The sequence below is a fragment of the Hibiscus syriacus genome, unplaced genomic scaffold (assembly GCF_006381635.1).
Source record: "Hibiscus syriacus cultivar Baekdansim isolate YM2019G1 unplaced genomic scaffold, ASM638163v2 tig00116970_pilon, whole genome shotgun sequence".
Taxonomy (NCBI): Eukaryota; Viridiplantae; Streptophyta; class Magnoliopsida; order Malvales; family Malvaceae; genus Hibiscus; species Hibiscus syriacus.
Genome location: NW_024063494.1, coordinates 274495 through 286582, shown reverse-complemented (window position 1 = coordinate 286582; position 12088 = coordinate 274495). Strand labels below are relative to the sequence as shown.

The following is a 12088-nucleotide window of genomic DNA, read 5'->3' as shown; positions in this document are numbered from 1 at the left end:
TCTATCAAAAAGGGGTTTTGTTCGGAGAAATATATGGATCAAACTCATTAAGTGCTCATAAGAATAAAAAAGGAAAATGCCCTTGGAATTAAAGCTCCCGTCATGTGTAAAGGGAAAGGAAAGGAAAGCAGCTGAAAGATTTTATTACATATCCATAAAGAACCTTCTAAGATAGAAATTGATTGAGCAACAGACAACTACCACATGAGCTGCAAGCTTGCAGAACAAAGCAAACTCGAAAACTGGAACGCATGTATAACCTTAACAAATGGATATATATATAAAAGTGAAACTACATGGCAATATACCAAAATCGCACATGGATATCACTAAAGGGTTAAAGATAAATACACTGTAGTCTCCTAGGGGCATGCAGTATAAAGCCACAAATTATACAATTAGCAAGTGACGGGAGAACTAAATATGGCATAGCCACAGACTACATCTTCACAGCTACTTGTTCTGCTGAACTCTTCTTCACAACTCCTTTATAGCATAATTGATTTAGCAACTCCAAAGCCACTTTAGCTAAGCCTTCGTATGATATGCCTTCAATGAGAATGGTGTATGTAGATTCAGTAGGTTTACATCCCCACATCACCATATATGCTAAAAAGTCAATTGCACGATCAGTCTGTCGGGCCTTACAAAGACCCAACATGATAGAGTTATACATTATGGCATTCGGCCGAATACCCATTCTCTCAAAATCATGAAATAACTTCACTGCATCATCGACCTTTCCTTCCCTACAAAGTCCTCCAACAAGTGAAGAGTAGGTAACTATATCAGGCTTTAGATCCTTGGCACGCATCTCATCCAAAAGTTTGATGGCTTGTCTGTTTTCCCAACCTTTGTAAGCCCATCAATCAAGGTGTTATAAGTTATTAAAACGGGCGAGCAGCCTTTGGTACTAAGCTGATTATCTCAACTGCCACATCAACCTTCTCACCTTTGCATAATACTGTGAGCAGAGTATTATAGGTCACGGTATCAGGGTAGCAAGCTCTAGACACCATTATCTCCAAATACTCAATTGCTCTCTCCATTTTCCTTTCTTTGCAGAACGCGTGAAGCAGTGGATTATAACTTAATGAGTTAGGAGTACAACCATTCTCAGGCATCTTCTCCAACATGTCAATTGCTCGACCTAGCAAACCCTTTCGGCATAAGAAATTAATCAGGATATTGAAAGTAACAACACTAGGAGAACAGCCTTTGTGAAGCATATCAGCTAAATATCTCTCGGCATCCATCCACCTGCCGTCACTACACATGCTACGCAAAATAATATTATGAGTAATCACATTGGGTCGGCATCCACACGATGGCATGCTATTCAAAAACTTGATGGCTTCATCCAGTTTTCTCTCCTTGCACATCCCATTGACAAGAACATTATAAGTAACCACATCTGGTTTACATCCTCTATTCCTCATCTCATCCAAGAGCTTCATAGCTTACGCCACTTTCCTTACAAGTTTCTTTGATCAAAATCGTATATGTAATCACATCCGGATAACATTCCCCCTGCAATTGTCGATCCAAAAGTTCCATGGCCTGCTTCAAATTTCCACTATCACACAAGCTCCGCAAAATTGTATTATAAGTAACAACATCTGCAGAACCACTCATTCGATTCAAAACTTGTAAAGCGTTATCAATCTCTCCTGCCTTGCAATACCCGCCGATCAACACATGTCAAAACATCAAGAATTTCCCCTGAATCTTCTATAATCTCCATAACCCGTGTAGCCTTTGTCATCTTGCCTTTCTTACAAAATCCACGAATTAAACTCCTACAAGAAATAACATCAGGAATCTCTCCATGGTAAACCATGCCCTCAAGAAGCTTAAACCCTTCTTCCAATTAACCATTTCTAACAAATTTAAGGAGTTGATTATTGCTATTGGATTCCTCAATATCATGCAAAGCACTGGAGGGACTCAAGCAAACATTACCGTTTCCAAAATGCCCTCTTTGAGAACTTTCAAGGTTTTGCAACCTACCATTAACACCAAGACTTTCAACCTTTGAAACAGAAAGGACTCTACATCGCCTTCGCTTTTGGAACCCCACAGGTATGAAACCCTCATGAGTTTGCATAGAACTAAAATCATAAACAACTTTAGCCTTAATCCTGGCTTCTATAAATTTACTATTCCTTAAACTCTCCATGTGAAAGTGTTGAAATGAACAAAAACCTTCAAGGGCATGATTTTTATGTACTATCATATCCATATTGATCTACAAGTTTATATACAAGAAGAAAGATAAATGCTCAAAAATACAACACTTAAAAAAAATAAGTTAAAGGCAAGAGAGGTATGTGGAAAGAGCCAGCCTGACTTTAGCAGAAATTTAGTGGGTTATTCAAATGATATTCTTTCAAGAGAGAGTGAAAAGGAGGAACTTACCTTAGGATAGGCCGAGTGAAGTGATAAACGGAGAGGTGGAAGGGCGGGAGGCTTTATCCAGTTTTTGATTTTCTAATTCTGGTTGTCGACAGTCATTTTCGTCCGAGATATATATATATTATTATTTTATTACAATTATTATTATTATCATATTATTATTATTATTATTATTATTACAAATAATATATCACGAAGGCCTATTTTACAAAATCAACCCGATTCAGGCCCAGACCCGGTTCAGGCCCAAGAAACCCAAAACCCGATTAGGTTTTTTTTACAGATCTCAGCTTTAGCCCTCGCAGATCTCAACCGTTGGATCTGGAGAGATCCAACGGTCCGGATCCGATCTAGACTATTCCGGCGCCGCCTCTAGTTGGTCCACTCCGACGTTGCCACACCGCCGCCGCCTCCAACAGAATGATCCAGAAGAAACAAAGAGAATCGCACACCTCGCCCTATGGTAAGTCACCATCGTAGATCCGGTGACTCACCAAAATGAACGGTGGTCCAAGGCCTTCCGAGGCTTATAAAAAGCCTTGATTTCCCTACAAAAAAAGAGAGGAACGAAAAAAAAAAAAGAACACAACGAGAAGAGAGCAAGCAACACCAACGAGCAACAAACAAACCGAAAGGAGAATAAAGGAGAAGAGATCTTACCTTCATCAAAGCCAAAACGTCGTCGGAAAAGTTGTTTTACCGAAGGTAAAATCTTAGATCTAGGCCGTTTTAAAGTTTTTTAGGAAAAAATGAGGGTGGTTTCGGGTGAGAGACGATCTATGATTTGAGCTATTTTTATTTTTTCCGGTAGGGAATAGTGATCGGAATAGTGACCGGCGGCGTGAATAGTAACCGATCGGTGGCCGGAATAGTGATCGGTTGGTGGTAGGCCGGTGAACGGAGCTTCCTCCGGTGAGAGAATTTAGAGAGAAAGGAGAGCTTTCATCTCTTTAGAGAGAGAAGCAAAACAGAAAAATGAAGAAAAATGAGTGAAAATAACCTATTTTGGTTTATTTATACCCAAATCAAAACTACGTCGTTTTGGGGAGGGAGTGTGTGTGCAATTTCAATATTGATAAATTACGTCCATGGTCCCTATATTTTGTAATCTTCTATTATAGTCACCAAAATCAGGTTTCTATATCTTTTAATTTTGTCTTCACATTTTATTTACTTTTATTTTAGTCACTACCCGGTATATTTATATATATTTAAATAACATTTTAGGATTATTTACACTTTTAATATATATATTTTATAATATTTCGAATATTGACAAATAATTTATATATTTTTTAATTTAATCCTATGTTATTATTTTGGTTATTATTTAATTGCAATTTTTATTTTATTATTTCCTTTTATGTTTAAATATTTTAAATCTAGTACTTATATATTATTTTATTCATATATGTGTATCCTAATAATATATAGTAGTGCTTAAAATAAAATAATATGATAAATGAAAAATAATAATAATAACATAAAATAATATCATTATTAAAATCAATAATAAAAATTAGAAAGTGGAGCACTATAATTATGGCGTTCAATTTTAAAATACATTCCACTAAGTTGTGTCCACAAATATTTTAATAAACTCACGTTTTTTTATTTTAATTAATTATAATGCTTCATTTTTTATTTGTTTTCTTGAAATATGTATTTTATTCTCTTAATTTTAATATTTTCATATTATTAGAGGATTATTTACAACTATAGTACTTTGCATATTAAGTAGTTATAATAATAACCATAATTTTTATATTTTCTTGATTAAATCATTTAAATTATTATATATAATTGGGTTATATTATTTTATACAATAAGTTATAAAATATTTTCTTAACTGATTAGGAAAATATTTTAAATAATTTGTTGGTATAAAATAATATCCTTACTATTTTTATTGGATCATAAATTGAAATTACATACAAATTTGTTAATTTTTGCATATTAATTCATTTTTGTCATAATAAATCTTATATGATATCCTCATCAGCATCACTGGACTCGATTCAAAATAATTTGATTAAGGGTAATATTCGATCATTTTAATATTGTCATAAAGTAACTGTCTTAACGTATAAGAAAGTTATTTTCGATAATTTTAAAATGAAAGTCTATCATGTTAAGTGACACCTATCAAATCAAATCCATTTTTTAAAATTCGAGGATTGAGGAAAAGATCATATTCTTCTAATTAAATTCATCGAGAAAAGACAGATCGAATCTATGGTCTTCTCTCCCGATATTTAATTAGTTTAATATCCTTATTCTCATTAAATATTGGTAAAAAATTAATTAATCAATTGGTTGATATGTTTATTTATTTATTTAACTTTGGCATGTGTTTTCAAAGGTTTTTCAAAATAATAATGTTCGATCTGAAATAATTAAATATTATTGTTTTCAATCTTAACATTATTTTAGGTATTATTATTTTGAAATTTAGAATGGAATTCCAATATTTATTTATTTCGATTGGAGTAAGAATCAATTGCTTGAAGGTATGATAGATCGATTATTCTCGATAGAAAATAATTAAATATTTTTATCTTTCATCCAAAATTTCAAAGAACATTATTCTAGGGGATCTTAAATTAAGTTAAACTCAACTTGTACATCTTATTGCAAAGACAATTAATTAATCGACTAGGTACCGATTTAGGGCGTTGTGGGGGTGCTAATCCTTTCCCACACGTAACCGACTCCCGGACTTAAAATTTGGTAACGCAGACCACAAGTTTGTCGTTTTAAATAAAATTAATATTTTATTTAAATGATAAATATATTTTTAGGTGTCCAATCACACCTTAATCAAAGATTGGTGGCGACTCCGTGAACCACGTTTTTATTACTAATACCATTTTCGAAGCGGAACCACCCCTTTCTCCTTCGGGTAAAGGACCGTTTCGACACTGGTTATGGTCTCTATGAAATATCTGCAATCGAAGGCATAAGAAAGGTGGGGTGTTGGCTTCCATTTGTTGAGGTTATATGACTATAATGAGATTGGGCTCCATTAACTCTGTCCATGGACTACAGTACACATGCTACACATCGTTTTGCCATTTGAGCTCCCTGGATGATATTTCAATCGTCATGTCATGGACATTTAGATCTCGCAATTGTTTTTTTTATTTCAAGAGATAATTTACATTTTAATCCTTTAATTTCTCCACTCTTTTATATTAATATCTGAATCTTTTTATACATGTTAGTATTTGAATTTGTCTATTTTTTATATTAATGCCTCATTTTTAGTTTATATTGGTATATTTTCTTATACTGATGCTTTTTAATGGTTCTAATTTCTATAATTTTTATACGTTTATTGTTTTCTCAATTTATAGTATTTTTATCTCTGGATGATGGTACAATACAATCTTATAATATAGTGTCACTCTTTTAAACACCATTGAAAAGTATTAATATGAAAAAATAAATAAATTTTAATATTAATCTAAATTAAATATTACATAAATTCATTTACAAAAAATAATATTTTCTGTATAATCTGTTTTATTTTCAATATCACGATTTGAATTTATTGTATTATTTTAAATAGGCTTAAAGAAAAAAATCTAAATTATAATATTTTTCACGAATAAAAACGTAAAATATTTTTTGAATGATTTCGGTTCCTAATGTTACAAAAGTTATCACTTTAGATGCTCAAGCCGTCAATGACGTAAATTTCCTCCGTTAAGTGACATGTGTCGCAATATGGTAATTTTGAAATTTATTTTAAAAAATATTAGTATATTTATAAAAAAATCATAAATTCTCTTAAATTATAAAAAAAAGTGTCAAAATCTCTAAAATTCCCAAATCCTAACCCTAACCCTAACTCCACCATTGTTTTTTACCACGACCAACGCCTCAGACACCTCCCTTTCCATCTATGTAGTCGAATGTCGTCGCCCTTGTTTTGGAGTCATCGTGGTCTTTGCGATGGTTGCCATTTCATCGTGTTCATCGGGGTTGATTTCGTCGTTGTTTTGGCGATTGTTCGTCGGGGAACAGGTCTTCGGTGAAGGCGTGACCAAGTGGAAGTCCAATCGACGACAACAACGACATACATGGGTATAGGGACTAGATATAGAATTTTTTAAGTTTGAGAGAGGTTTTTAAATTTTTGAAAATTTTGGATTTTTTAAAGAAAATATATATTTTAAAGTTTTTTTTTCTAAAAATTTTAAAATTTTGAAAATTACCAAAATGTCACACGTGTCACTTAACCAAAAAAAACTAACGACGTTGATGACCTAAAAACCTAAAGTGACAACATTTATAACATCAGACACTTAAATAATTCGAAAAATAATTTAGACACATATTAATAAAAATCACTATAATTTATATACTTATTTTATATTTAAGCCTTTAAAATATCTAGTGCATTGCGTGATTATTGAAATATTTTCTACTTCGCTCTCAAATGGACACTTTTAACATATGGCTGTTTCTATTTGGCCTTTATCAACTGAAAAAAGAACTAAATCGAATGTTACAAGTTCCGATCTTAATCACATATAGTGAAAAATAAAAGAAAGGTCACGACCCAGATGTCAAGCTTTGTCAAATTTACCTACGCATCTGTCGGGTTAACACTTAACATGGACCACCTGCAACCGAGTTGTGCACAAATGTCAAATTTCTAAATAATGGATTTTTGCTGCTACTACTTCCCCTGTTACCGACAGGAAAATTTTCCAAGATTAGGTTAAAGAAATCAACAAGTAAACCAATTTCTCAGTGACACAGACAGACCTTGTATTAGAAAACTGCTTGTTTATTATTGCTCTAGAACTTCCCATATCCCCACTTAAGACTTCTGCTTTTGACTGCCTTCGAATTATAGGACTTCATTGGGACCTTGGAAAACTAAAATGTTAGGTATTCCATGTATCTTGCCTTCGATGAGTCATTGTTTCTTTATTCCTGAAAACTCTGATGAGTTGATATTTTTGTTGTTAACTTTTGTGGCTTGTTATAAGAAAAAATCGATGCCCTGCATACAACGTGTCATTAGTTGGATAGCATCAACAACTTTAGTGATGATACAGATGTGTTAAATCCTTAAAGAAACATATACGAGCAAGTCTTTCAAATTATAAAGGGATATATTCAATCATGAAGATATGCTTGAGTCATCATGATCTTCTAAGGTTTGAAATGTTTGATGTCACGAGAGAATTGGAGATTAATATATGAAGAAATTCAGCTAATATTAAGATAGGAGTTTTCATTAGTGTGCAATAATAAAAGTTAAATTTGTCTTTTTTTTTAATTAATCACTGATATCCGATCTATTGACCGACTAATCCAGATTAGGTACTGCAGAAGCGAGGGCGACCCTCCCAACTCAGTTTGCTCTATTCGCAAACGTCAGGATTCGAACCCCTGACCTTGCTTAAGGGACCTAGTGCATCATCCCACTAGATCAACTAGTTGTCGGTAAATTTGTCTTTTTTAATTATTCGTGTTAGAATTTGAGCAACGACTGAATGGTAGGAGTTTTTAGAACAAAGATTATCATTTGCAATCACCCTAGATTAATAAAAAAATAGTCATTTTACTTATATTTATAAAAATTAAGGGTTTGTTTGGTTATAAATTTTTTTGCTTTGTTTTTTTTATTTTCATAAAATAGTTTCAAAAAAATAGAAAACATGTTTGGTTAATATGAAAATATGAATTAAAAATGGTAAAAATATAGTTGGTATCTAATTTTTTAAAAATGTATTTGAACAAATAGTTATTAATTAAATTAAAATATAATTACTCAAAAATCATCACATAAATTAAAATTTGAGTTATATAAATATAAAACAATAAAGTTGATAAGAAATTTTATAACAAAAAAATTATTTTAGTTTATAATAAGAATATGTTAATATATATTGGACATAAATTAAATTAAAAAAATACACAAAAAATTATTGTTGTAAGCACGAGCACACAAAAGTTTCATTAGAATAAAAAAATATAATTAGTGATATTTAAGGTCTTGTAATTTTTTTTGGACTAAATGTGACATTTGAACTGAGATAAAAATCAATCTAATTTTTTTATCAAATAGAAACAAACTGTAATGACATTTATATGACAATTCATAAAATTTATATGGTAATCTATATATTGATGTGACATTTAATGATGTTATTGTGGTAGTACATGATGAAAGTTGAATAGATGATGTGATAAATGAGTTTAATTGGTTTTTATTAAGTTTGAGGGTCTAATTGATCGTTTTGGAAAGTTTGAGGACTTAGTTAATTTTTTTATAAAAATTAAGATATTATTTAAATTAAAAATATAAAATATAAAAAATTATTAAGATATTTAGTACTTAAATATAAAAATACTATGAAATTAAATTATTAAAAAAATTAGTTTAAGGTCCACATTGAATATAGAAAAAGTTCAAGCATTGTATTATTTTTTATAAAAATTTGAGGGATTTAGATACCATTAAATTAAAAAGTATTGTTAGCAAGACTTGAATCGTGTAAATTATATATATATATATATATATATATATATCAAGTTTTCTTATTTCCAAATTTCTAAAATAATTTTAATGGAAATACTGAAAATATTTTGTTATTTTCATTTGTTTTTGTTCTTTATTTTCTAAAAATTATTTTCTAATTTTACAATTAAACATGTTATCTTCAACGTTTTTTATTTTATAAAAAAAAATAAAATTAATATATATTTTCTATAACTAGACGAGCCCAGTTTCTCAACTTCAAATTTAATTGTTAAATATTATTAAAATTGTTTTGCTAAATTTATTGATATTGTATATTCTTTTATTAATCTGTGATAAGTACAATGTAATATTTGTTTAAATATAATTTTCAATCATTTGATATTGAACGCTTACACCCCTAGCATTTCTTGTGCTTGAACTCGGGATCTCAAGGAATAACAATAATTCCTTTATCATTGAGGTTGCTCGGTTCATGCTTGATATGATATTTTTAAATACAAAGAATAACAACTTGATAATTGTTTAACTAGAAAAACGAGATTTTAAAGGATTTTAAATTAACATGAAATTTTAACTAGTGGATATTAATTTTTATAACTGAAGAGTATAATGACTAAATTCCTATGATTAAAAGTAAAAAAAAAATTAACTCATCATTTTTTGTTAAAAATTTGACGACATTTTGAGTTGTACGATAACCTACTGACCGAGATATGATAAAATTTTATCTTATAATCTCAAATGACTATTATATATCAATCAACATGTTAACGTCCAACTCAGGTGATTATAAATCTTTTAACGTAGAATGACACTTTTAGAATAAAATGAATAGTCAAGTGACCATCTTGTAACTTTTCTAGTGGATGGACTCAACATGGTAACTCCCTATAGTTGAGGGATAATTTTGTAAATTTTAATAACCAAGAGACTCAATAAAGTAATATCTTATAGTTGAGGGACCACTTGTGCACTTTACCCTAAAAACTATTTATTTTAGTATTTACTGTTTGCAAATTAAATATTTCAAGTTATTTTTTTTATTAATTTAGGGTGCTTACAAATAGTAATATTTGTTATAAAGACTCTCAATCATTTAACAATGAAAATTCTAATAAATAGCTTCATTTTAAAAGATTATAAATATAATCATACTGATTGAAACTTGAATAAGACAATCAATTGTTAACTAATAATAGTAAATAGCTTTATTAAATAATAATCATATTAGTCTATATATTTTGGATATATCTCCTATACGGCAACATAATTTAAGGATAAGGAATGATAGAAAATAAGTGTGATTAAAAGTATTATAAAAATCATAATATTTTCGGTTGGACTCAACTTCAAATATTAACTTTTTAACATTTTTAGTAGAACCGTAAAATATTATGTAGAAGGCAACATTTTCTCAGTTGTCAACCGAAAATGTTATAAAGAATATTTTCAACAGAAAATATTAAGAAAAAGTTAACATTTTAGGTTCTGTCTAGCCGGAAATGTTGTATTTTTGTAACATTTTTTGTTGCACCTTTCTTCGACCTTAAATTATGCTCTCTTTCCTTAAACTCTCTTATGTATTTTCTAAATCATCAAGTGCCCTGATCAATTAATAAAGGATAAACTGTAAATTTAATATCTCAACTATCACTTTTATTATGTTTTGATCACTTATATATTTTTATTTTGAAAACATACATAATGTTACGTTTACCCAACAATGAAATAAGAATACAAAAGAAAAAGATTTTTTAATGGCTTCAGGGTGTTTACAATGTAGTATATTTTTAGAATATTTATTAATTGTCGATAACACACACTCACATATACAACTTTTTAAACCTAGGACATTTAGGGAGAACAATCCACCCTTTAACATCTAAAGTCACTTGATGAGTTCAAATAATAAAATAATTAAAATTCAATCAAATAAGTCGGACAAATGACATGTACAAATAAAACTATTACCAATGGTGAAGAATAAAAATCACCGACACAAATAATTATGTCGCATTAATAATTTGACCTTATCACAATTAAAATATGATTTATCTTTAATGATTGTGAACATCTTATAATATTTAATTTGATGTATAAAATATGAATAAATCAATAAGATAGTTCAATAAATACGACGAAGAGAATACCAAATTCAATCATAATAAAATAAAAAAATGCATAGTATAAGAACAAACAAAAACATCAATCATTTTCACGAGAAATTATTAGATGGTATCGGTTCATCACGTTATCCGTGGTCCCGACTAATAATATTTATCTATATAATTTTTTACAGGGTGAATCCCCATCTATTTTAAATAAGAAGTGTATAATTATTTGGAAGTTATTTTAAAATTTGTGACTCTTATTTATTAGGATTACGGATGACGTGGTGAGCTGGATCTATCAAATAATTTTTTCATTTACACATGAAAGAAAAAAATTAATTAAACAAAACAAAATATCACAAAGAATAAAGAGAGATAAATGGAAGGGGGGGGGGGAAATGAAGAATCAATTATTTTCAGTTAATTTTAAGACATCATCCTTGTTATTTGAATAAAGTTTCATGAATATTTTTGAAAATATTTTTTCTAAATAAAATAGTAAAAAAGTATTTGGTTATTTTAACTATTTTTCATTGTTTCTTTTTCTTCTTATTTGTTGAAAGTTCTCATTGTTTCTTAGAAAATTATTTTCATTGTATATTCATTTAACCAACCCATATATTACTAGAGTATAACCAATGAAAAACCTTGTATTCTATCTTACAATGTGCCATTTTACTTTATAAGCCGATTAACTTACCAACTTCGCTGATAATGGCACAAAATTAACTCTAGTTATCTATGAATTGCTGGCACTATCGCTTTTTACGGGCTCCACCTTTCCTTCAAAATATCTTCGTTCCTCCTAAATATCTTCAGCCTTTTATCAATAAATTAATCCTCCCACATCCGAACCTAATTTCGAAAATCTGACACGTGTCTATGACAGGTAGGAAAGGTAGAAAAACACTTTTTTTTCCAGCTCAATCTTTTATTTACAAATGGAAGTTTCTGACTTTTTGTCGACGATGCCTCCGAGACTCCAGAATAAATAAAAGTAAAGAAAAATGAGCCTATGAGATTTTAAGGGACTTCAAATAGACACGTCGTAAGTTCA

General features: G+C 29.8%; 1 pseudogene; it reads right to left on the bottom strand.

Annotated features, from left to right (window-relative positions):
- Nucleotides 1-226: 226 nt before the first annotated feature.
- LOC120191635 lies at nucleotides 227-2288 on the bottom strand (annotated as a pseudogene).
- Nucleotides 2289-12088: the final 9800 nt, after the last annotated feature.